Consider the following 26607-nt stretch of genomic DNA (forward strand, 5'->3'; position numbering starts at 1 on the left):
CACGTCGCCACTTCTAGGACGGAAATGCATCAATTTCTTACGCCTGCCTCACAGCAGGCGTAAGACTGATGCAGGCCCTTTCACATGGGGCGTGCCCCATGTGAAAAGACACGTTGCTGGAGTTGCGTCACTTTTGTAACACACTCCAGCAATGCGTCACTTTTGTGCCATACAGATACGTCAGAAATACTGACGTATCTGTAACTCCTTCCGCAATGATGCGTCATACTGTAAATATGACACATCATTGGTGTTGCGAGGAGGGCGTCACTTTTCATAAATGAGGCCAATTGTATTTAATTTCAGGGCAGACTCGCAGTAGTACATTATTAGCACCAGATAATGAAGATCCTCTAATGCATACATCTTCTTAGCAATAAGGAAGAATATTTTGGCAACCCAAAAAGTTCTCAAGAGACTGGGACTCAGGTCCAGCACTGGGGCTTATGAGGGTTGAGGAATCATACATATGATGCGGACACCTCCGAAAGCTGCGAAAAGCACTGAATTACCCAAGTTGGCATTTTGAATAATAAATGTGATCTAAAGTAAACATCAGCAACACTTTGTTTTTGCTGGTAGTAAGTGCACGTTTGTGCTTTTTGTGGTTATCGGAGGTGGTCTCTCTCTCTCTCTCTCTATATATATATATATATATATATATATTTTTTGTTTTTAACCTCTGCTAGACTCATGTACACCACACCATAGCGCTATGGCAGTAAGGTGTGTGCATGGTGCTCTGCAGCTGAAATCAGCGCTAGGGAGAGGGGAGAAAAGATCCATTGCTATCTGAATATTGCGGTCTCCTGCTCCCTTCCTGTCAGGCTACGCAGAGTAGTATCTTTGGGTGCTGCGTTGCGTGTCAGCTTTCAGAATCTGGGCCTTAGTCTGCCTTCTGGCTTTTGAGGGAAAATGTAGGAGTTTCATTGGGGTTCTTGTTAGAGACATCAGTACTGGAGATCCTCACCCATCAACATATTCTCAACTAACATCACATTATTCTGCTACCTGCAAGGGCAAATTAATGGTGCTCTGCCTTTCAGATGCTAAAAAGACTGCAGGCAATGTTTTTACTAGAAACACACAATTTTAATCCCCATATTGTGCAAGCTCAATACTTAATTCCAACATGATAGGGTGAAAGTAATCTCCTAGGAAAAACTTTCTTCACTGCCATGGTTTTAAACATACACTTACCCCTGGTAGCCATCTTGGCCTTAGTGGGCTATATTGACTATTAAAGGCCGGCTGCAGCGTTAAAGGCCCGAGCCGAAGGCGAGGGACTTTAACATGGCAGCGGACTTTAAAAGCTGGTAAAGCCCTGCTAGGAAGGGCTATAAGGCTATTAGAACATTCTGCCACTAAGGGGCAGAATGTTCTAACAAATAAAACAAAGCCTTCAGGGAGCGCAAGCGATTGAAATCATCACAGGCTCCCTGAAGCCTTTGTTCACAACCAGAGCTGTGAACAAAGAAATATTGGAATGTTGGAGCTCCGGGCTTATACCAGCCATTATAAGCCCGGAGCACTCCATTGTTTTCAATGGACCTTTCAACGTTATGAAAAATGCATTGAAACATGGCTACCATGGCTACCATGGATGCACGTATAAAGTCGCCGTCATTAAATGTATTTCTAATATTTTTATATATCCTGCTCAAAGTTGACTGCTGAGAGTAGGCACCCACTCACAGTAGCCGGTTTAGAATGGGTTGGTAAACTAAAAGAAACCCATTTCAAGGTGCAGCAGCGCTTCATGTGCAGACAGCTTGAAATCATCAAATTGGGTTTTTAAAGTGATCATAGATCAATGGGCAACAAAAACTATAAAGAAAACAAATTAAAAAAGAAAGTGGGAGAGGGTGGCAGAAGGGGTACCAAGGTGTGAGGGCTGGGAGATCAGGAGAACAATGGAGGATTGAGGGTAAAGGGTATATTAAACAAAGATCGAGCAGGGTAGAGAGCAGTGGATAAGCAATAGAAGAGCATACAAGTTAACCAATCAGTCCACCATGTGACCCAAATATTTCTGTGTGAGATAAACAGGGCTGAAGGCCATCGAATCCAGAGAACACAACTGTGATAGACAAAAACTTCCTCTAGTTATGAGTAAGGGGCTGACCCAAAGCCTACAATAATTATATTTTATGCATCACGGACAGTAGGGCTACTAACAAAGAGCTAAAGCTCCTATTGCTAAGACCTAAAAAAGGTACTCCGTTTAACCTTTCTACATACAACACCGTAGTGTGCTTAGTACATCAGCAATTTTGACAACAAATGTATGCTTCAGACAATAATAATTATATTGTTTGCCTGCCCTAGAAGAGTCGCAGAAAGTACTATTTAATAGCACACAATTCAAAGCCACTTTGACTTATGGCTAATCAAGCCTTATAATGTTGTGCTTTGTAATTTTTTTAAAAGCATTGGATTGTAACAGCAGATCTCTCTACTATGAAAAGAATGCGGGAGTGGATTACGACACTAAGCTTCATGTATAGAGCATAATTTGTATCGCGATCAAGATGACACATGCAGGTACAGGCCATTCGAGTTAAGAACCAGCTACCCAGCAACCCAAGAGATGATTGATCTCAAGATCATCTCAATAAAATGCAATTGCTCCTAGATGAATCACACACAGAACTATACCTGAGGCAGAACTGCTATGTATTGTTCATAGCAGGTGTATCGTAGTAGACCCCGTTTTGTTATACTATGGATATTATTTGATAAAGATTTTTCTACAGGAACACCTTATGAAACCTAAAAGATGCTTCTGCTACGTACTTTCTAAAGCCCCTCAACATTCTAATAGTATATGATAGGGTTCTACTCTGAAGCCATTAGTACAAGTTTAACAGACCGAAATTCCCTTTGTTTTAACATATGGTGGTCTCATTGGGGTCCCACCACGTTGGTTGAACAACAATTACCTGGAAACAGCAGTCTGGAAAAGTTTTCCTGCTATTAGGAAGATAAACTGATTTGTAATTGGGCTCTTTCAGCTAACATGATCCAGGCGATGTATTACAGGTTCTTTGCCTCACATCATTAGTTGCTGGATGAAATGATTTTATCTTCTAAGGAGAATATGTTTTTTTGTCGATGGTTTTGTACCGGAAAATTAAGGTTTCAGTGTTGCCTGCCAAAATATCCTCAAACTCATTACATAGACGGATACTACTTATAAGTAAGTATAGAATTTGTATTCTTGATTCCACAAATATGAACTTTTTATATTAATACCTCTTCAGGGCACTCAGATGTGGAGTTGGGTTCCTCTAAACCAGGGGCCAAAAATTAGAAAGAAATATAAAATCACCCATGCCACCTCCAATATGTAACATTGAGATGCAAAAGAAAAGTATGGTTTACATATATATGCACCCCATACAGTATATGCAAACACTATTTTGTTTATTATTAGTGCACATCACACTGAGTCAGCTCATAAACACGTTGATTCCCAATTGCATTTTAGAATATTGTGCATTATTTATCATGCCATTTTCTCAAATTTCTCATTGGTAGAGGTCTTTCGCTTGCTAAATAGATGACAATTAAATGATCTGTGTAACATTTTTTTTAAATTCTAGGTTAAATTCATAATAATTAAAATTAGTCTGACATGTTTCCCAAATATTCCCAAAGTTAGATTGTGCGCCACGTCCATGTTCAGTCAAATTAAATTAATTAACCTTATGTTCGACTTTGTTTCAAAGCTTGTAAATAACTATGCAAGCTGAACGCATTCTTACCAAGTTTCGTAGGGCATGTTTCGTCACAGGCATGACTAGGCGCCTTCTTAATGTGGCGAGGGAACATACCTGTCAATTAGCATTAGGCTATCATTTTGCGACTCCCAGACATTGTCAGAAGTTATCTCTAATGAGATGCTGATTCCTTTTGTTTAAACATTAACATTTTACAGATTTTGTTAAAGCCCTTCTACCATTACATGTCAGAGTGATTCAAACTGCACCTAAGCCCTTCAAGTTGGAGATCGTGGGCTTGATTCCCAAAAGCATTATTGAGTATGGGATGTAGTACTATAGAAGTACTCCCCTTCGCAGACTCGTACATGCCTTTCTAAACAAGCCTGAAACGTCCAAATCCATATTAGTAAAAGTGCAAAAATGGCACAGTCCTTTCTCAGCGTATTCATTGCACTCTTCAATTCAGCCCCAGTTAGATTCTGCCAGCCTCCACCCACTTCCCCTATGCCCCACAAAACACATTAGGCAAAGAATTGGTGTTCACTGCGTAGTCTTTATTAAACCTTCAGATACAGCAATCTTTAATTGTTGACTAACCCTCAACACTTGACCAAAATTTTATGATAAAACCAAAAATAAAAAAAACACATTTTTATAAAAGAAGTAGGTTCATGAAGTATACATTTCAGCCGCAGGATGAGATTGTATTTACAAATCAGGATCTCCATTGACACACTTGATGCGGGTTGTGCCAGCAGACCACATCCAATTTTTACTGGCCCCATCTGGGGTAACTACCAATTGTTCATCCCATAGATGCTACCACAGGGGCACTGTTTAATGCCTTGCCCCCCCTGGGGATTCTGGTGCACCAGATACCCTCTCCAAACTTGCTTACTACAGGGTCACTACAGGGGCAGGAGAGTCCAGGCCACCCGCAGGTCAGTCCCCTCTCCTGCCAGCCTAGAGCCCCACATTGACCTCCCGCTCTGTTCCTGTACCTGTCCCTGCCAAAAAGGAACCCTGTAACTATCTCACTCATTTGAAATTATAAACTCTATCTAACTAGGCTGTGAGGCCTTCACCTGGACTGATGCTGCCCAACAGCTGGTCAAAATGTTGCTGATCTGTTTCCGTTGGTATCCCCTGGCGAGGACAAAGGAGGGCTTTCCCCTCTTGACCTCAACCTTTTTGTGGAGGGTCGCCTGCCGCACACCTTGATGATGCACATTGAATGCCCCCCTGTGCTTCCGGCGACAATGCCTCCCTCCTGCTTACCCCGGCTCATGAATGGGGATGCCACTAATGGCCCTATGCCCCTAGGTCCGGGTGGTGCTTAACAATGGCATGTAATAGTATGTGAAAGAGAGTACAAGAGGACTACTTTATGTACTCCAAAAAGACTTTGGGGCAGATGTATCAAGATTCCCATTTGCGAATTCTTAATAGCGATTTTTTGCGAATCGCTATTAAGAATTCGCAAAATGGAATGTATGTACAAAATCGCAATTTTTTTGCGATTCCTTAATATTCTTTATTTGCGAAATCGTATTTTGCGAATTCGCAAATAAGGAATAATTTCCAATGCATTCCTATGGGCCAGGAGGCCCATAGGAATGATAGTGCAATAATTCTCAAATTGCGAATTCGCAATTTGCTAAACGCAATTTGAGAATTATTTCAAGGGTGCAGGGTTGTCTCAAAGAGACCCTGCTGCACCCCTGAAATTTACATGTGTGTGCATGTGGCGCACATACATGCCCTATGGGCATGTATGTGCGTCACATGCCACCCTTACAAATGCCAAATAGGACATTTCTAAAAGAAATCGCAAATTACCACCAACTACAAGTTGGTGGTAATTTGCAATTTCTTAACCCAAATTCGCAAATTGAAATTGCTACATACATAGCATTTAAAGAATCGCAAAAATTGCGATTCCTTAAATGCTATGGCAAAATAAGGAATCGCAAGTTTTTGCGATTCCTTAAATCGCAATTTTTTCATACATTCCAAATCATGCTAAAAGGCCGTTTGCGAGTCGTAAAGGCCGTAATTCTGCATAGTTCGGCCTTTGCGAGTCGCAAAGGCCTTGATACATCTGGCCCCTTGTGTCTAGGTTCCTTTGTTTTGAGCATAAAAAGTTTTTAGGTTCACAAAGGCATTTAGCAGTATGCAAAACATACTGAGTTCTCTTTAACATACTCTTAAAGGCCTTTTAGAATTTGCACCAATACTGCTAACAAAGAAAAACAATGGGATACTCATGTGCTATAAACACAAGTAGAAAAGATTGTGCGTTCTTATCAGTTTTGCTGAGGGGGAACTGGATGTGTCAGACCCGAAACACAAACACACGTAAGAGTGGCTCTTTGAATAGGGCCCACTGTCTGGTGCTGCTGGCCATTGCACAGTTTTGCTGTAATATGCCCCTCTGTTTCTGTAAGAATGCATTATCGGCGAAGCGTCCAGGGCGGCTGACTCCAGCGGTCACCCGGTCTCATGTCTGAGGGCCATGGGGTAAGGGGGGCCACTACAGACCTCCTATGTCGTTTCCTCCTGTCTTTTCATGGCGGGTAAACTGCCATGAAACAGCCGGCTTGAAGAGACATAGTAATCCCTACGGATTGTGGTTCCCTCGAACAGTCCGGCGGGCTCCTTTAGCCCGTTTGATCCATGGGAGTTGGTCTCTCTGACCGACTGCGGCGGGCGATGAGACAGGGTCCGATGCAGTGGGACCGCTACTGTTCTGACGTTGGAGGTCCCACTATGATCATAATGAGGCCCTCAATTATGAGCATTCTTAGTATTTTAACATTTTTAAAAATAATTCTTTACATGCACGAGTAGCACTTTAGAATAGAGCCTGGGGCATTTTTTGGCCATTTTTATAGCCAGTTCCCAGCACAGAAACAGGCACCATTTTCATCGGTGTTCTTGTTTCCATTGTCATGTCCTGCACCCTACTTACTGCAGCCGGGTGAGCGGATGCAGAAATAACAGGAACAAGAGTGTTTTAAAATCAAAGGGAATGTTAACTGTTTTATAGGAACTTGGGGGCATATTATCAAGGGGGTTTATCTCCGCTTTTTTGGCTTTAAAAGCCAAGAAAGCGGAGATAAAATGATCTCCCTATTACCTAGCTGTCGCTAACACCAGTTAGCAAGAGCTAGTAGGAGATAGCGACCATCTTGAGCCCCACTTTGCATGTCAGTGATATTTATCACTAATGACATGCAAAGTGGGCGTGCCAAGATGTTAGCAACTGGAAACAGTCGCTAACATTGCTATCTCCTATTACCAACTTTTGGAGATATTCGCGCTAAGCGCGAATATCTACAAACGCTAACACCTGCCCTGAGCAGTTCTTAGCAATGTTATCCAATGGGAGGTGGATAACATGGCTAAGAGCATTAGCTCGCTAATGCATGAATATCGCTGACTTTTCAGCGATATTGCAGATAAACCTTGGTATTACCAAAGTTTATCTGCAATAAAAATCGCCGCAGCTCGGCGATAATTTTTTCACGCTAACCAAGCAATAGCGAATATCGCTATTGCTTGGTAATATGCCCCACAATTCTGAGCGTTCTTAGTATTTTTACATTTTAAAAAGTGATTCTTTGCACTCACAAGTAGCACTTTAGGATAGTGCTCGGGCATATTTCGGCTGTGTTAGAACCAGCTCCCAGCACGGACACTATTTTTGGTTAGCGTTCTAGTTTCCAGCATCGTGACTGCAACCCTGTCTAATGCGGCCTGATAAATGGAAAGGCAAGCCAGAACCTCTGCCCCTCTTAGCCCAGATCGGAGGTATTACAGTGCTAACACGCTAAAATATCCAAATTGTACGGCGGGGATATCTTGCCAACACAGAATGGAACCAGACACCTGGCCTATTGAGTGTCAAGGGTGTGGACACTGGCTTGGGATTCCTGATATATCCAAAGTGGACCCACTGGTTGTTTAGAACCCACAAGTAAGGGATCAGAGAGTGGAAAAAGACATGCTACACCAGACCAATACCCTAAGAACCATGTTCCTCATAAATTGTAGGTCACCGACATGACTTCATGCAAATAGTGGGCCAGATCTTGCATAAACTCTTCCCCCAGGTTGTGCGCTTGTAAGGAGTGAATGAGCTGATAAAAAAGGGGGGTGGTAGCCATTACTTTTTAGGGAGAATCTGGAGTGTAAGAGGACCGGATAACCATGACAGGGTGTGAGAGTTTGTTATCCTCTGTTAAACTCTCGCATTCCTTCACATTTTCAGGTTTGCTCCTTTAAAGGCATTTGGTGGATTTTCTGCTGCATATCCCGGATATCACAGTGTCTTACATTCTCCAAACTGCAAACTTTACCCTCTTGGGAGAATTAAATATACATTTAGGTGACAAAACTTGTAGTCTGTCACAAAATCTGTTAAACGATCTGTCTTCCATTCAGCTTGAACAATTAGTCAGGCTCCCGACTCATTGTAACAGACATATCACATTTTCTTTAACATGCCCAATATAATGGTTAGCAACCCACAACCTGTTCTTTAGTCAGATAATTGTTTGATTGAATTCTTGACATCAACATTCCTCAGAGGCTAAAATGTCAATGCTGTTTATAAAGTATTTAAGGAATGGGTAGAATCATTTCTTGAGACTCAGAAACCAAGAAAGATTCTAAAAGTCTCATTATACTAGGACAAATGCCACTGGGTTCACACCCGAAATTAGAGATTTAAAGAAACAATGTAACAGGGATGAAAGTAATCAGAGACAAAAACTATCTTGACAAAATGAAAACGTTTAAAAAAGCTGTGAAAATGTATCAACAGGCTATAGGTTAAAGGATAAGAGAGGGGAGGAAGCCATTTTTTTAAAAGAAACCTGGGAGATAGCATCCTCAGCGCTAGTCCACATGGATATGATTGAAGGGCTTAACTTTTGCATTAAGATCAACCCGATAACCTCCTTTGCAGGGCTTCTAATTTACAGACCCCCAGACTGTGTGGCAAGGATGAACTTGGAAGTGTGCAGCTACATTGCTCAGGGGTCTCTAATACACAGTAACTTCACAATACTAGTGAATTTTAATCTTCATGTGAATGACCCAAACTGTGCTCAGACAGCACAGGTGGTTTCAGCACTCATAGGTGCTAACCTGACACAACATGTAATACTCACTACTCACAAGGCAGGAAATACTCATGACTTTGTGCTTTTTAATATTCCTTCTCTAAACATATGGTATGGACGGACCACTGCCTAATTCCATTCTCTTTTAAGGTGTCAAAATCCTCTCAGCAAGGGAACACTCGCTTTTGTTTAAAGAGAAATTGGAAAAAGCTAACCGCAGAGTCCTTGGGCCCAGTCCTACAGAATAGCCACCCACCATTAACCAATGACCCGAACGTTGATACACGGGCCTTACACAAATAGATCTCTGAGGTGATGGAATTCACAGCTCCAGCAAGAGTCACAAAATAGATGAGGACTTCCCCCTTGGCCTCTTGGTTTCCAGAGACGCTTAGGACAAACAAAAGTAGATGTACATGCCTGGAACGGCAGTGGAGGGCAGACTATGGGACTTTAGCCAAAGTGGGATATAAGTCTGCATTGAAAGAGCTACATAAATGAATTAGAGTGGCTAGGAAGGACTACATAACGACATGCATCCGAAATGCTGACAAATCTGCAAAATACATTTACAGGGCGGTATACGTTTTTCTAAAACCACAAGAATTGGAGATTGAGGTTCAGTCTTCTCCCTCGTTGTGTTTAGGGATCTCTGATTTCTGCAACAGTAAAATCCACAAAGTTTACAACTCCTCCCCGGTTGTAATGACTGTTAAAACAGATGTTTGCATAGGAAAAAAACCACAGTCCTCCCTCTTGGAATTTTTCCCTATGTATCTGAAGCCTTGGCAGAGATACTAAAATGTAAGTCAGGCTCACCTGAGGACCCCTGCCCCTAAAATTGTGGAAAGAGTTGGCGCACCATGTTAGCTATGTGCTATCCCACATATGGAACACTTCTCTCACCTCGGGCTCCTTCTCTGCCATATGGAAGCACGCCATCCTTCTGCCACTTAAGAAGAAACCTAGTGCAGACTCAGGGGAATTAAACAACTATAGACCAATCTCTCTATTTCCCGTGCCAGCAAAAATGCTGGAGAAGCTGGTACCTGCGACATCTGGGAAATTATGTTGAGGGTCAAGGTATCTTACATGATAACCAATCTGGCTTCTGGGCCGGTTTCAGCACTGAGACGGGGCTTCAGCAAGTGGCAGAGTCAGTGAGGATGGCTACAGATTCAGGGGCATCAGCTATGCTGGTGGTCCTGGATCTGTCGGCAGCTTTTGATGCAGTTGTTCATTGAATTCTTGTGCAGCGTCTTCAGGATATTGACATTGAAGGTGTTGCCCTTGCCTGGCTAAAGTAATTTCTCAATAAAAACACTCAAAGGATTTCAATACAACCCCACCTGTCTAGTCACAAAAAGCTAGGGTGTGCGGTCCCGCAGGGATTGGAACTGAGCCTGCTCCTTTTTAATATTTACCCAGCCCCTTTATTCAAACTCATAGCCAACTGGGGAGTGAAGGTGATATCATACGCTGACGACACACAGTTGGTCTTTTCTTTTTAAAAAAAATTGGCAGATACTTTTAAGGTTTTTAAAGGCTGCATGAAGGGCATCACTATCTGGATGAATAATCATAAACTGAAACTCATCGCTGAGAAAACGGAGGTGATGTTCTTTGGCAAGATTCCGCCACTTGCAGCGGATCTGTGGTGGCCAATGGAAATGGTGAAACCGCCCGCTCCTGGAGGTAAAATGGGAGACAGACCTTTCTTTCTCCAAGCAGATACAGCAAGTGACAGCCACCTGTTTTAGCAAGCTGAGACAACTGCAGAAAGTCCTCCACTTACTGACAGAGGACTACCACAGGGTCATTGTCCATGACATTGTAACATCTAGGCTGGACTACCCCAACGGACTTTACCTGGGCTTGCCAGCGTACCTCATCAAGAAACTTCAGATGGTACAGAATGCGGCTGCGAGATTGAATAAACGCGTTCCTTTTTGTAATCACATCTCTCCGCATATAACAGAGCTCCACTGGCTATCTGTGAAAAGAATTGAGTTTAAGGCCCTATCCTTAGCTTTCAGGTCATTTCATGGGAAGTGTGCCAAGTATCTGAGATACTGGTTAGGTATTTACAAACAAAATCATGTCTTTAGGTCTAATTCGAAAAATCTGTTTTGCGTTCCTTGAGTTAGGAAAGCCTGCCTAGGTGGCAGATAGTTTACGATGGGGGTGTCCAAGTTATGGAACTCCTTGCCTAACATCAGAGCATCTTTTCAGAAAAGCGGTAAAAGTCTGGCTCTTCAGTTCAGTGTAATCCGCCATATAGGTCATTTCTAGTGGGTGGCATTGAGGTTCTGTAAATTGAGAATTCATTCGTGCTCAGCCTCTATTTTGTAGCCGCCGCCATCTTGTGTTGCCCTCACTCAGGCAGCGCGGCGAACGCAATGTTTTTGTCGTTTCTGCATTTACGTGTCAGGTGGCTTCTTTGCCTATGTTTACTAACGAGTGTCAGTGTCTGGCCGAGTACACTAATTCCTGTCTGAGCTGATTAATCCCTGTCCGGACTATTTGTTGGTTCGCACCATTCTTTCCTCTAAGTTATCTTATCTGCTGTCCTTCGCTACACGTCTCATGCATTCTCTTGTTTAACGACTGTCCTTGTAGAACATACAACTGTGTTTTCTCTACTTGTAAATCGAATTGTGTGGATTCGTTTGTAATTTGCTTAAGGGGTCGAGTGACAAACATAACCGGGAGCTTGAGTTGCTTTGGACTTAAAGCATTGTCTATAACATTTGCCTATGTCTCATGCTCTTGGTGATTGCATTTTGCATTGTATTGTACCGTATATAAACCTGTGCAACACCGAGTTAAGTGGCAGTCTGTTTTGAGCCTCGTTATACCAACGACTTCTAAGACCACTGTACTAGCTGCAGCTAATAAATACAATCTTCTACGCCAGACGAAGAGTCCGTGTCTCTGTTTCTGACAAGGCAGGTGAATCCCGGGGATTTCAGGCGTACCCTGCGCCGCCGGGCCTTAAGGCTGCGGTTCTCCAGCATGGCTGCACACCATCTATTGCTTAGCACCAGGACACCTCTTCGGAGGCAGCTGTTTGCGCTCTACAAATGGTGATATTATTATTATTATTATCATTACTATTATTATTATATGGAAAGCCAGGTTAACAGACATTGCTGAGGATAATCACACAGTCCCCACAGGCTTCTCTGGAAATCTAAAGTAAAGTGAATACCTTCCTGGAACCTAAAATCATATGGGTAGCCCCCCCTTCCTCCACAGAATGATGTGAAGAGTCAGTTACATACATTTCTTACTCTCTGGGGATCAAACATGATTAGGAGCTGGTTCAAATCACTAAAAGAAGGCCACAACACAGTCAGTTCAGATACTCCTACTTTGTCCAAGTTTCCTCAAGTAAAGAATAACGTGATTGAGGAAATAGCAAAGACAGTCAAATCAGGGTCCCCACAAGACACAGCCCCTGTTGACATTCTACTGAAAGGAGGTGATATTATTCTATCAGCCTTGACTAGCCTATATTATCTTTCCTTGGAAAAGGGTCAGGTTCCCAACCGTTGGAAACATGCGGTTGTTAGTCCATTGCTGAAGAAGCCCTCCTTGGATACCAACAAGAAAGAGAATTGCAGACCTATTCTCTTCTTCATGGTGTAAGTAAGGTTCCAGAGAAGGTGGTCAGTAGCCAGTTGACCAATGTCCTGGAATCTCATGATTTGCTACGTCCAACTAAAATGGGATTTAGACTAGGATACAGGACTGAGAAAGCTCCTCTATCCAATTCTAAAGATCTCAGGATAATACTGGACCAAGGGGGTTCAGCTGCACTTATCCTTTTGGATTTCAGCGCAAATGCTAGGAATTAATGATGAAGCACTGAACTGGCTGACCGCCTTCTTGGAAAATAGAAGTTTCCAAGTCTGGGAGGGACATTGGCTGTCGGAAGGTCATATAATTAAATGCAGAGTTCCCCAGGGATTGTCTTTGAGCCCTTCTCTCTTTAATGTATATATACATTACAGGAAGACAACCAGGTTGCTTCCCATCGATATATGTAGAATAGAAATACAAGAACTTCTCCTGTCACATCTGGGCTCTGGTAACTATCTTTACCTTAGGAGCCCTATGTATGTCACCAGAAAGCTACAGCTCATAGATAATGCAGCAGCTACAGTCTTACAGAAAATCCTTAAATCACATTCAGCACAACCGAAGCTGGAGAGTCTTCATGCTGAAAAACCATATATTTTGAAGCAATTCATTTTTCTTCATCATAATGCACGGGACCTACGATCAAACTACCAATGTCTTCTGGCAAAACCGAGAATAAAAAGAGCCAGAGTGGAGGACATTCTTTTGCCTACCAGGCACCCAGGCTCAGGAACTCTCTTCCACTGTGCCTAATATCTAATAATAATATGATCAGCTTTAGGAAGCAACTGAAAACATATCTGTTCTCTTGATTTAGTTTGTCATCCCTCAGGTTTCCTGTTAGCACTGAGAATCCAGTGTTTGGGTATGCACACGCTTTACAAGACCCCTAAATAAACAAATACATTTTCTGTCTAGCAGTAGTTAAGTGCGTGATTATCCCTAATGTTGTGTGAAAACTGCTCCCAGATCAAAGACTATGGCTTGGGTGTGGAGAGGTGTTTTTCTTCTCCTGATGGAAAGATGAGTTGTGGTCTACCCACAAACTTAATTTACTTCAGATGGGCCTCCATCTTGACAACCAAAAATTAGGTGACAGCTGGAAAGGCCAGAGCTTTTATCCTTAGAGTAAGGCTAAAACCAAACCCAGTGGACAGCGAACTGCCCTCATACCTGGTTTGAAGTGATCACAGATGAAGAGACTGCTCATTACCTTGGTCACACTTATGGGTGGGGACACAGGCTCTGCACAAGAGAAAATGGCTTCTACACCTTAGACTTTGGGATGGCTGACCGCCTGTGTGGAGATAGGCCTACAGAATACTACATGTGGTCTTTTCCCAAAGTTCTCAGATGACAAGTACCAACTAGATCTCACCTGAAGGCTGCTGGTAGCTTCTGCTGAATTGCGTCTAGAACCCCAAATGTTGTTACTGGGCCACTTGATATTGTGTAACTGGAGTTCTCCAACCACCCCAGAAAACCTAGGGCTCAAAACATTTTGCACTTCCAGACCACTGGAAGACTGAATCAAACCATCCCAGCCTATCCCACAAAGGCATGACCTAGCTAGGCTAAAACATCTGCTTTCTCTGGCTCAGAGCGTCTCTAGAACAGCAAATCGAGTTCATCAGACCTTTGGTGAGAAGGTATCCAGCCTGGTGGAACTCAGCATTGGAAATGGCTGCAGCCTTGCCCACTGAAGGATTCTAAACTTTAAAAAAAAAAAATTCGAACGTAAGAATTGTGAACAATCAAAAAAACATATGTATCCGACCCTTGACTTTCCAGGGTGTGAAATCTTTTGGTATATATCTGACCTGTGCTCAATCGTGGTCATCTTTAAATCACACCTATGTACCAGTCTATCAGGACCATTGACTACCATTGTGGGTTTGCTATTTTTTATCTATTTTTACTAAAGGATTTAAAAGATTTAAAAATTAATATCTCAAGTTCCTCTTGTTGGAATTTTTTTGTTTTGGTGTCATTGAACTCATTACATTGTATCCATATTTTTAATTTGGTTCGAGGTTTTTCTTGCTTAGTGTTTTACCTTTGCTATTGTTTTAAATATTGTGTTTAAATATTGTACTCATTGACCTACATAAACCCTGTCTGCTCTGTGCCATAGGTACCAGGGAGTTGAGCTCAAGTCATTTTAGTGACACTAAGGATTTACCATGGCTAGAGTTGTGATTAATCTTTGAGGTGCGCAGTTACCCACTCAAAATAATAATCCAATGTCTTACATCCGGCACACCATCAAGCCCTAACCTATAATCCTGCCCCCCACACAAAACAATATCGAACCATGAACCTAACACATCATGAAGAGTGAATTAATGAAAAGGCAAGCATAATAGCTTTGTCAGGGAGATATCATACTAATCAAAAGCAAAATATACAACGAAGCTAAATGCAAATTGATATTCAAAACCCTTCAAAATATTTGCTCCTTTCATGAACCCAAACATACACTTGCCGTGATATTCTTCAAGCAGTGTACATGGGTTCATTACTAGAGATGTGCGAAAATTGTGTACTTTGCGTTTATGTAAGTATTCTAATTTTCAAGAAAATTATGTGAAATTAAGCATATTAACTTGAAATGCTAATATGCTTGTTAGCAATATATGTTACCTTGAAATGAATCCTAGAGTCAATTAGAAATGAATCCTAGTGTCAATTAGAAATGAATCCTAGTGTCAATTAGTGACACAAGGACTCATTCTGTTGAAAAAATAGTGCAACGAACACAAGTTGTGAAAGAATTAGTATTAATCCACAATATTTGCAGTAGAATATTTCCCTGAATTATGTCAGCGAGATTTAAATTTCGCCCAGGCTTTGTGAATACAATTTTCAATATTAAAAAACAATGGATGTGCGAGTTGTTTTCTGTCTTTAACAACACAGTAAAGCAATCACAGAACTTAGTTTAAAAAAAAAAACATGCACCTGAGGGTCATTAAAAAAAATCCCAACTTCAGAAATTCGTGTTAGTGGCTTGAAACTTTCCCAAGGTCATACTTCTTGATCCCAGGTGTCTTAGGGTGAGGATTCCGAAAGGTGGCTGTTAACATGTCTTTAAGGGGGGCCCACTTCTGTTACTGGGCAGTTCCCTAATACAACAGTAACAGCCTGATTCATCAAGCCGAAATCGGCTCGCAAAGGGCCAGATTTCTGAGAATCTGGCCCTTTGCGAGCTCTATTTTTGCATTTGGGATTCATCATCCCAAATGCAAAAATCGGTAATAGCGATGTCGCAATTTTGCGAGGAATTACATTTAAGGAATCTCTATTTGAGATTCCTTAAATGCAATTCATCAACCATTAAAAAATTGCGAATTCGCAATTTCGGCCCGCTATTTACAGCGAGGTCAAACCTCGTGGTAAATAGCGAAAACTTAGAAAAATGCTTTTAAAAGTTGCATGTTGCACACACACATGTCCTTTGGACATGTGTGTGCGCAACACCTGTTTAAATTTGCATTTAAGGGGTGCTACAGGGTGTCCTTTGGACACCCCTGGCACCCTTTAAATCGCTATCTTATTTGCAATTAGCAAATTGCTAATCGCAAATAAGGACTGTGTAGGAATCGCAAATCTTTTTGTGATTCCTACATGAATCCCGTTTTGCGAGTCTGTAATAGCGATTCCTTATGAATCGCTAATATAGTCTCGCAAAACGGGTCTATGATGAATCAGGCTGTAAGACTCCTGCGGTGCTCATGCCCTCCTGGGTTTCCACAAGCACACAATGTAACATTTTCCAGGACTCAGGGCCTCAGAGGCTGAGTCTTAATAGCTGCCTTGGGCTGCTAATTTATTTCCTTTTTTAAATCAAGTGCCTACCGATGGGCTTCTCCTGAGGGTGTGCTTGTCTTTGCATGCCCCCTACCCATTGTAAGAGAAGACTACATGGAATCCCGAGCCTTCACATACAGGATACCTCTTATGATTGCCTGCTCAATGTTCCACACACCAGCAGTGGAGCAGATGGTGGTCAAGTATACAGCTTGATCTCGTCTCTCTACAAAGTGGGAGAACAAAATAACACTTTCAGCCTGAGGGAACTACCTCTTGCATGAGATGCTACCACGGGCCCCAAAGATCTCCTGGCCATAAACATTTGGCATTTTACCCTAGACTGCGTGCAACTGTTAAGAGTGATGCACTATTATTGTTTAAACTCCCAAGGTATTGGCCCTCTGCAGCGGTAATTTACAGGTGAGATGATATGCAGCAGTGCACCCTAACTTCAGGGTTTTCTGCTGTGAAAAATCACAAGTGCTATCCATAATTATCTAGGGCAAAGGCAGATTTCTCCGGCCTCAATGGGTATAATTTATTAGGAATTTTGATATTTAGCTCATGGTGGCAGGCCCTAGCCACCTGCAAGGAGAATGACTAAAATGTACAGGCCTGTCAATGCATTAACCTGAGTTTAACCCCCTGGTAGCTATGGCACAGAGCAGACACACTTAATTTAGGGCAATGTCTAAAGTAAGTATGCAGTACAAAAACAGTGGTAAAGCTAAATCGCCAAATGTTAAAAATCTGAAACAAAGCTAGAAAAATTGGGAAACATTTAATGATCCAAATTTGAATGATTCACGTGGAAATAGCTGCAGAAGGTGCACAGCGCCATTGATAGTCAATGGTCAGAATGAACCAGGACCTGCACACTGATTGAAGTCGACCTGAGGAGGCCTTGTCTGATACACCAAATAGATTAGTCAGATGAAAGTCAGGAAATCATAAAGTTTGGGAAATTTTCAAATCTCTCACCTAAAACAAACTTTTGGCATCATTTACTACAAATACATGAGGTAAAAGTCGTTGCAAGTTACTGATCCTCTTTTAACAAATACATTTGTATTTTTTTAACTGACCTATGTAATTATATAGCAGTTCACAAAATACAGAATCGTTGTGGGTCTCAATTCAAAATACAGAAGCATATCATGGCAACTCAAAAAGGAGGCGGGCAGCCATTCTTAACATTAATGAGGTAGGTTGCAGATTCTGAATCACCATAATTGGTTGCAATCACAGCCAGTGTTGCCTACCGGGGTCAGCAGACCACTAATGTCTATGAATTCTTTTCAATAAAGTAATCTTTTTTTTGATGCAGCCTGTTTTCCTAAATGTAAAATAGGATACATTTAAAACAAAAAATGAAATGCATTACAAAGATTTATTAGAAAGCAGTTTAATGAGGTAGGTTGCAGATTCAGAATCACCATAATTGGTTGCAATCACAGCCAGTGTTGCCTACCGGGGTCAGCAGACCACCATGTCTATGAATTCTTTTCAATAAAGTAATCTTTTTTTGATGCAGCCTGTTTTCTTAAATGTAAAATAGGATACATTTAAAACAAAAAATGAAATGCATTACAAACAAAGTTTTATTAGAAAGCAGTGTTCGACCTGACCTCTGCCTACTCCTCAAAATGTTCTTTAAACATTCACCGATGGGAAGGGGCCGTCTATGGACCCCCCTCTCCTTTGTGAATAGATAACCACCTCTTTTGAGGTGGTGGTAAAATATTAGTGTTTTGGGACCGAATTTCAGTCGCAAAACATTAATACATATTATTTTAAAAGATTTGTATAGCGTGCAGGTACCCAAAAAGGGTCTTCCGACGCTAAAGTAGACAGTGAGGTGTAGAAGAGAAATTAAGACAGCACGGCAGTTTGCCAGATACCAAAAAGCTCAGTCAGGACAGCTGAAGAAGAAAGTTTTCAGATTTGTACGGAAAATAGGTAGAGAGTGGCAATTCCTGAGAGCTGCAGGAAGAGAGTTCAAGAGTTTCTGTCCTAAGTAGGTAAAAAAGCAACCCTTCATGCAGGCCAGACGAAACCTGGACGTGATATGTAGCATAAGGTCTTAAATTTAATGAATTTGTTGACCTTAAGCCAGTGTAGTTTGTGGAGCAAAGGAGAAACAGAAGCATATCATGGCAACTCAAAAAGGAGGCGGGCAGCCACATCCTGAATGACTTGCAAGCTGCGGATCAAGGATTTGTCGGCGCCCAGATACAATACATTTCCATAGTCCATTCTGGACATTACCAAGGCCTGCAGCACCATCCTCTGGGTATTTAAAGGAATCATCCAGAGGATTTTCTTGAGCCATTTGATAGTGAAGAAACAAGAGGCTGTGAGCTTGGAGGCCTGCAACTTAAGGAAAAAGTTCTTATCAATAGTGAAGCCAAGATTCTTAACCTTATTAATCGGCGTGGCTAAGGGCCCTAGTAAGCCAGGTGAGTGATGAACGTCCCAGAGTTCGTGATCATTTCTCAGAATCATGACATCTGTTTTATTGCTGTTAAGCTTTAGAGCATTTTTGTTCATCCATAAGGCGACATTAGTTAAACCTTGCCTGCGTGCGGAAGGATTTTGATTTATGAGCATCAGATAGTGAAAAATGTATTTGGGAATTATCAGCATAAGAGAAAAGAGTGAGATGAGACCTCTCAATCACATCCACCAAAGGGCAAACATGAATGTTATATAGCAGGGGGCTCAAAATGGATCCCTGCAGAATGCCAGAGGTCAGTGTTAGGGTCTTGGATGTATTATTAGCTGATGAGACCTGAAATGTTTGATCTTTTAAAAAGGAAGACATCCACCTCAGGTCCAGGTCAACAATGCTTAACGCCTCCAGTCTGTCCAGCAGGATGGAATGTAAGACTGTGTCAAAAGCTGCACTTAAACTTAAATCCAGTAGAATAAGGGTGGCCGTCCCACCAGAGTTGAGTTCTTGCCTTAGGAGTTCTCTGACCCCTAGTAGGGCAGATTCAGTACTATGACCTGCCTTTAAACTACACTGATACATACCATATGGAATTGGTACTTAGGAGGAACGCACTTAACATTCTCATTCCAAATACCAATTTGTAATGGCTTCCTAGACCCATTTAGGGATGCAGAAAACCTTTTGCCTTATTAAATGGACTTTGTACATTTTGAAAAGGGTTTTAGTATTCTCAAACCTTCTGCTTCACCAAATCAGCGTCTTGGAAATGGATAAAACCATTAGTACATGTGCCCTTTGTCTTACCTTTGAACAAAAAGCACCCCCCCCTCGTGGGACAAATCTGACATTTTAGCTGCCGCTGTGAACCTGTCGGTTTGACACCTGCTGCAAGTTGGCCCTGCAAAGGTTCTTGAGATTTTGAGGTATTTGTTTGAAACATTTTCTAAATCTTAAAACAGAAAAGGAGTAGTGTTGTTTTTTCAAGATTGCTGGAGCCTTTCATGGAGATGAATATGAAATTTAATGTGATGCCATGGAACTGTATGTCCGGTACTTTTCACCATAAGTCCTATTAGCTCTGCCACTCTGGAGCAAACTTTTTCAAAAGTTTACAAATGTTTTTCCAACCATAGGAGTATGCATCGAAGCCAGCAAGACCATGATGGAAGGCACCTATAGACACTCAGAGTGCTAGGGAAAGACTACCAGCAAGGTCCAGTCCAAGTTTCAGCTGCCAACGGTCATCTAGCAATTGTTGGGAAATGGACTCTCTAAGCTTTTTTCCTGTAGGCAAATAGGAGTTTAACCATCTGACCCTTGAGGTTTAGTTCTTTGTCCTGGGCATGAGGGGGAGTAGGTCCAGAGCTTCTGAGCTCCCCACAGGTCTCAGACAACACGTCTAGTCTACTTCTGTTCTTCCCCAGGTCAAACAAGTATTCTGATGGAGTGAATTGGGGTACCATCTTTATGCCTGACACTAGTTAGTGAGTGGAATTGACCCCTTGGGCACTCCCTAGCCAATAGGGTAAAGGTTCCCGCTGGCACTCTAGTCTAGTGGCTAGAATCTGAATATAAGGTTTGTGTCTGTGTTTAAAAGTGCAATAGGACGAAATGAGATGCATAGGGAAGGGTCTCTGCCCAGTTCTGGAATAAGTGAGATTTAGGCCACTGACATGGTGGGTGAGAGCTCTGATGTTGCTGTGAAGGTATTAAAAAGAGTCAAAAGATGCTCTTGTAGTTGTAGAAATTATTTGTGATAAAAGGCCATTGGGAGATCATCGGGAGCAGGTTTTACCAAGGGGGAGACTCTCCAGGGCACGCTAATTCTACTCCATAGAGATAGGGGCTTCATGCATCTCTGAATGGAGTGCGTCAAGTTAGTCCTATCTGCAACCCACCAGATAGTTGTTAATGACAGCCTCATTTCTATTATAGAGGGCTTAACAGAAGTCCTGAAATGCTTGGTGCTTGGTTGGCTGCTTCAGAAGTAGCCCAAATACCCGGTGTAGTCTGGATCCCAGGGATATGTGTGCAAGCTTGTTGCTACTGGCACCTTTGCACCAGGAGAACTCCCACCTTGTTGCACCTCACATAGTATTTTTGCTTGAGAGCAAGTAAGGATCATTCTGACTTGTTGGTACCCTGTGCCCTCAAGAGAGCCAGACGCCATTTATTTCTCTGTGGCATGATTGAGTGATCAAGGTGTTCCAGGTCCTTGGTATTGGCTACCAGACCCAACTCAAGCAGCTTGGACTCTCTCACCTGTGCAATCAATATAGTAGTAATAGCACCTGTGATGGTGGCTTTGAACCCATCCCAGGGTGTTTTCATTGAGATATCTGGGTGTCTGTTGGCCTCGAAATAATTTGCTATCTCTTTGATGATGTCCTCAACATCTGCAGGATAAGATAAGAGCTGCAAGGGAAGTCACCTTTGGGGGCAGGACCATGTTGTTTCCCACATTCTAGACCAAGTCAGTTCTAAGTGAGCATCATCGGGGATTGAAATGTCCGATATGAGGGCAGTGTTGAGGTCCGCAGTAGAGATTGGGTGAGAAAGAAATAGTTGATATGTGAATATGACTGATGGACACAGGAAAAAAGTTATAAAATCCCTGCTATCTAGGTGGTGGGATCGCCGTGCTTCAACCAGGCCCATTTTGGTAATATCACATTTGAGGGCTGCCTACATACCACCTGTTCCCTGGAAGGAGGCAGCACTGCAGTCTAGTATAGTGTCCCAAACCAAGTTATTATCCCACCGTCCGTTAAGAGATTGAGGGGCATATTACCAAGGGCCTTATCGCAGCTTTAGCGGGAATTTTTCCTGCTAAAGCGGCAATAATTTTATCGCCCTATTACCTAGCTGTCGCTAACACCAGTTAGCGACAGCTAGTAGGAGATAGCGATCATCTTGGGGGCTGCTTTGCATGTCAGCGATATTTATCGCTAATGACATGCAAAGTGGGCGGGCCAAGATGTTAGCGACTGGAAACAGTCGCTAACATCGCTATCTCCTATTATCTACTTTTGGAAATATTCGCGCTAAGCGCGAATATCTTTAAAAGCTAACGCCTGCCCAGAGCAGTTCTTAGCCATGTTATCCAATGGTAGGTGGATAACATGGCTAAGAGCATTAGCTCGGTAATGCATGAATATCGCTAACTTTTCAGTGATATTCATGCATTTCGGCCGATTTTGATCGCGTTTGAGATAAACCTTGATAATAGCAAGGTTTATCTGCGATAAAAATCGGCGGAGCTCGGGGATAATAATATTGCCGCGAAGCCAACATAGCAATAAATATCCCTATTTGTTGGTAATATGCTCCTCGGTTTTATTGGGTTCGCCACAAGGGGGGGTGTTGTGTCAGAGGAGGTGGGTTTCTTGTAAGAAAATGACATAGACATTCTGTTAGAGAAGATACCATCACACCTGTTTCCTCTTATTGGGCGTGTTAAGTCCCCGCACATTGAGAGTCAGAAATTTAACACTGGTGACCGTGGCCACAAGTAAACATTAAGAAATGAGCCAGTGTATCTAGTGCAAGGTGTAACATGGGATAGGCCAGGGACAAGGAGAGTGGGAGCATTCAAAGGAGAGTGACATGCAATAACTGGGACGCTGTCTGCCATTGTGAAGTGGTGGGGGCCGTCAAGCAAGAGGAGTAGGTCAGCTAGAGTCACCTATGCTACGAAAGGCCATCCCATGGGGCTTGCTGTGAATCCTGGCAGAGAGTATAGGGAAAGGCGGGAACCCTCAGGATGCAGTACAACCTAGATGGAGAGAAGTACAAGTTAATATGAACAGTAATGACAGGCCAACCTGTCCAAAACAGTTGATCCAGGGCTTGGTGGAGCCAGCACATGGCTATGCCGCCATACAGGAGAAGTTTATCCCCAAAGGTCTGGATTGGCATGGCTAGTGACAGCAACTGTAGGTGTGAGGCAAACTTACCCCCATGGCCCACAGCTGGAGGGACAAGCAGCAGATTGGGTGTTCACACTGGCGGAGTCAGTGTCCATGAAGGGGCTGAAAGGGGAGTGTGGGATACAGTGAGTGTCATGGATCTCTTGACCTAGTACAAAAGTCACACCGCCATGCTATCCCATCTTGTCTCCTGCTGCTCAACGCGGAGCAGGCCTTTTATACTGTTAGCTGGCCTTTCTCAGAAACAGTGCTCTAAAAGATAGGTCTTGACCTCTCCAACTGCAAGATTCCGTGTTAATGGAGACCTGTCTCAAACTATACACTTACGGAGGGGCAGCAGACAAGGCTGCCTCCTCTAGCCTTTTCTATTTGCCCTGACGGTAGAGTCCTTGGTGGCTGGCATCCAACAAATGGAGGACATTGTGAGAATATCCTTTGGAGTGCATATCACCTTGTTTGCTGATGACCTTCTACTGACCCTTGCTCAGCCAAATAAAATCTCTTTCTATGCCTCTCTCTTTATATGCCTTTAAAGAAGTCTCAGGCTTCAAGATTAATATTTCTAAGACCCAGGTGTTAAATTTAACCACTCCTCCTGCTGACCTGCTGGCATCACAATCCCTCATCCCCTTCCAATGGGCCCCTCACTGTATTCTATATCAGGCCTAGGGCTTACTCCAACTTTATCTACCTGGACAATTACGAATTGGACAGAATTTTCAGAAATCTGCCTTGGATCACCTTTGCCTTTGGAAACCCTTCCAGGTTTCATGGCTGGGCTGTTTAAATGGGTAAAGATGTCTTTTTGCCTATAATATTTTATCTCTTTCAGGGTCCGCCCCCACCAATCCCTCAGGAGGAGATCATGTAACATATGTTCCTTTATTTGGAGTGGGAACATTTTCCAACACTGTACTGATGCTGCCCAAACATAGGGAAGGACTAAGGATCCATAATCTACTTATTTATTTATTTATAGATTTATACAGCACATAGATACCTAACAGGGTCTCCCCGCACTGGACAAGTGGATGCAGGGTAACTTAGGCAACAGGCATGAATAAGAATCAAGCCAGGCCGATGAAAAGCAGAGTCTTTAAGTGCTTAAAGTAAGCTAACAGAGAATGACAATTCCTAAGAGCAATTGGGAGAGCATTTCAGAGCTTGGGGCCCAGATAGGAAAAAGAGCGACCCCTCATATGGATGAGCCAAAACGTGGGGACTGAAAACAGTGAGAGACTGGAGAATTTCAGCTGTCGGGCTGGCACATAAGGTGTTACCAGTCTTTGAATATAGGATGGAGCAAGGCCACATTTGACCCAAAAGATGTAGCATAGGGTCTTGAATTCAATGCGCTTATTGACTTTAAGCCAATGGAATTGGTGGAGCAGATGAGACACAGAGGCGCATCTAGGCAAATGGAAAAGAAGACAAGCAGCTGCATTTTGAATGACCTGCAACTGGTGCACTGAGGCTTTGTCTGCACCCAGAAACAGCACATTGCCATAATCCAGCCTGGATATCACCAGAGCCTGCAGAACCCTTCTCTGAGCAGCTGGTGGAATAAGACAGAGGATTTTCTAGATCCATCTAAGGACAGCAAAGCAGGATGCCGTAACCCTGGATACCTGAGGTTTAAGGGAAATATTTTTTATCAATATTGAAACCTAGGTTTTTAACTTTAGGGACAGAGGCAGGCACAGGGCCCAGAGTGTCAGACCAATGTTTGATTTCCCAAAGCTCAGGGTTGAAACCCAGAACAAGCACCTCAGTTTAAGTGCTGTTTAGCTTCAGGGCATTACTGGTCAGACATGAGGAAACATTCCTCAGACCAAGCTGAAGCAGAGAGGGATCTAGGTGCTGGGCAGTGGAAGGAGAAAAGATAATCTGATATCAAAGGCATATGAAAAAATAGTCAGCCCAGACATCTCGCAATGTCAGCCAAAGGGCGAATGTAAATGTTAAAAAGAAAAGGGCTCAAAATAGAAGCCTGAGGCACTCCAGAGGTGAGAGCTAGAAGTTTAGATCTCACTTTGTTTAAAAAGACCTGGAAGGTACGGTCATTTTAAAAAGAGATCAACCACCTCAGAGCCAGACCCACAATGCCAGAGGTTTCGAGGTGGTCTATCAGAATCTAATGTGACACCATTTCATAACCTGCACTTAAATCCAGTAAAATGAGGGCGGAAGTATCTCTGGAGTCAAGTTGTGGCCTGAGATGCTCAGTGACCCAGAGAAGAGCAACTCTGTACTATGGCTAGATCTAAAGCCCCACTGAGAGGGGTGCAGCAGATTACAAGTACTAACAAAAGATACAGGCACAAGAGAAATAGGGAGAAAACTAGACCAGCAGAAAGGATCAAGACCATCCTTTTTTAGAAAAGGAAGGCAGAGTGCATGTTTCCACCTCTAAGGTACCAAACCTATGCTCAAAGAAGTATTAAGAAGGTTCAGAATCACAGAGAGGGCAACCTCGTCCAAGAGACCAAGTTTAGAAGGGGGGGGATCAAGGGGTGAACCGGCCTTAATAGATCTCAACGACAATTTCATGAAGGCACATCCAAAGGGGTCCAGGAACTAATTCGTGAAAAATCCCCAGGCACAGGAACTTTGCGGAAATGTTCAAGGGGCCCTACCATTGGATTGGCAGCTGACATTAGATTCTCTAGTTGTGAGGCTTCCACAGCAAGTTGGTCATGGATAGACAACTTTTTTGTGAAAGAACAGCGCTAGTTCATCGCATTGAGGTTGGGAAAGCGAGGGAGGAGTAAAAAATGCACTAACAGCTGAGAGTTTGGTCATAACTTTAAACAGAGTTTTCTGACAGTTTTGGAAGCTAGAAATCTTGTCAATAAAGAAGGCTGCACCAACCGATCAGCAAAGACCATGCTATTTCTTTAATGCTCCAAAATACTCCAACATAGTATTAGACAGATAATGTTTCCTCCATGTCTCTCTAAGGCTTTATATTGTGTTTTCTCTTTTTTAGGAAAATCTGTAAAACAAGTGGCAGGATGAGTAGTTCTAAGCTAAAGCTTTACCGAGAGAGGTAGTGCAGAATCGATATCTGTTGTAAGCCATTGGTGCACGGAGAGCTGGTCTTGATCAAGGGAGGAAACAAACGAAGGGGTATTGTTAAGAAGCACTTTGTTAAGTGCTGATAAATTAAATTTGGACCAGTTCCTAGTTTTAGGAAATAAAGTCAGCCTAGGAGAAGAGAAAGAAAGAAGTGTTTGGGTATTAGGAACAGGTGGTGCAACATATAAAGTAGCAAGATTAGGAAAAATAGGAGCCAGAAGGTGACCAGTGATGTGAGTAGGTAGTGAATTTCATATTGAAAGTTTGAGAGTATTTTGTCCTCTGTAAATGTGGATGCTGATTTATCTTCGTGATTCTCCAGGTGGAGGTTGAGATCACTAAGCAACGAGAAGTTGGCAGCCCGAAGAATGTAGGGAGCCAGTAGGTCAGAAAAGGCAGAGCACCAGTTATGGGAAGACCCAGGAGGGTGATAAATATGGGCACCCAAAAAGGTAAACGTATGGGTAAAAGGGATACAAAAGGTCAAACCATCACAGTTTGGGATCTGAAGGTTCACAATTTGACAGTTATTTTTTTTTTAAAGATTATGGTGAAACCACCCCCAAATGTAATGGGTCTATTGATTCCTTTGTGCATGAAAAGCTTTATTAGAACAATGAGTAAGACAAAAATATTTGACAGAAGGAGGGAGTTAAAAAATATATAAGTAAAAAAGCATAACAATCCTAATGTCAATGGCATGTAATACAAAGCATTTTATAATTTTGAAAGGGAAGAAGAAGAGGAAGGGGAGAGAGAAAGGCAAAGAAAAAAGGGGGGAGTAAGAAAGAGAGGGAAGGAAAAGTCAAAGAGGTGCTCAAAGAGGCAAAGGT

This window comes from Lissotriton vulgaris, chromosome 11 (genome assembly GCF_964263255.1).
Source record: "Lissotriton vulgaris chromosome 11, aLisVul1.2, whole genome shotgun sequence".
NCBI lineage: Eukaryota > Metazoa > Chordata > Amphibia > Caudata > Salamandridae > Lissotriton > Lissotriton vulgaris.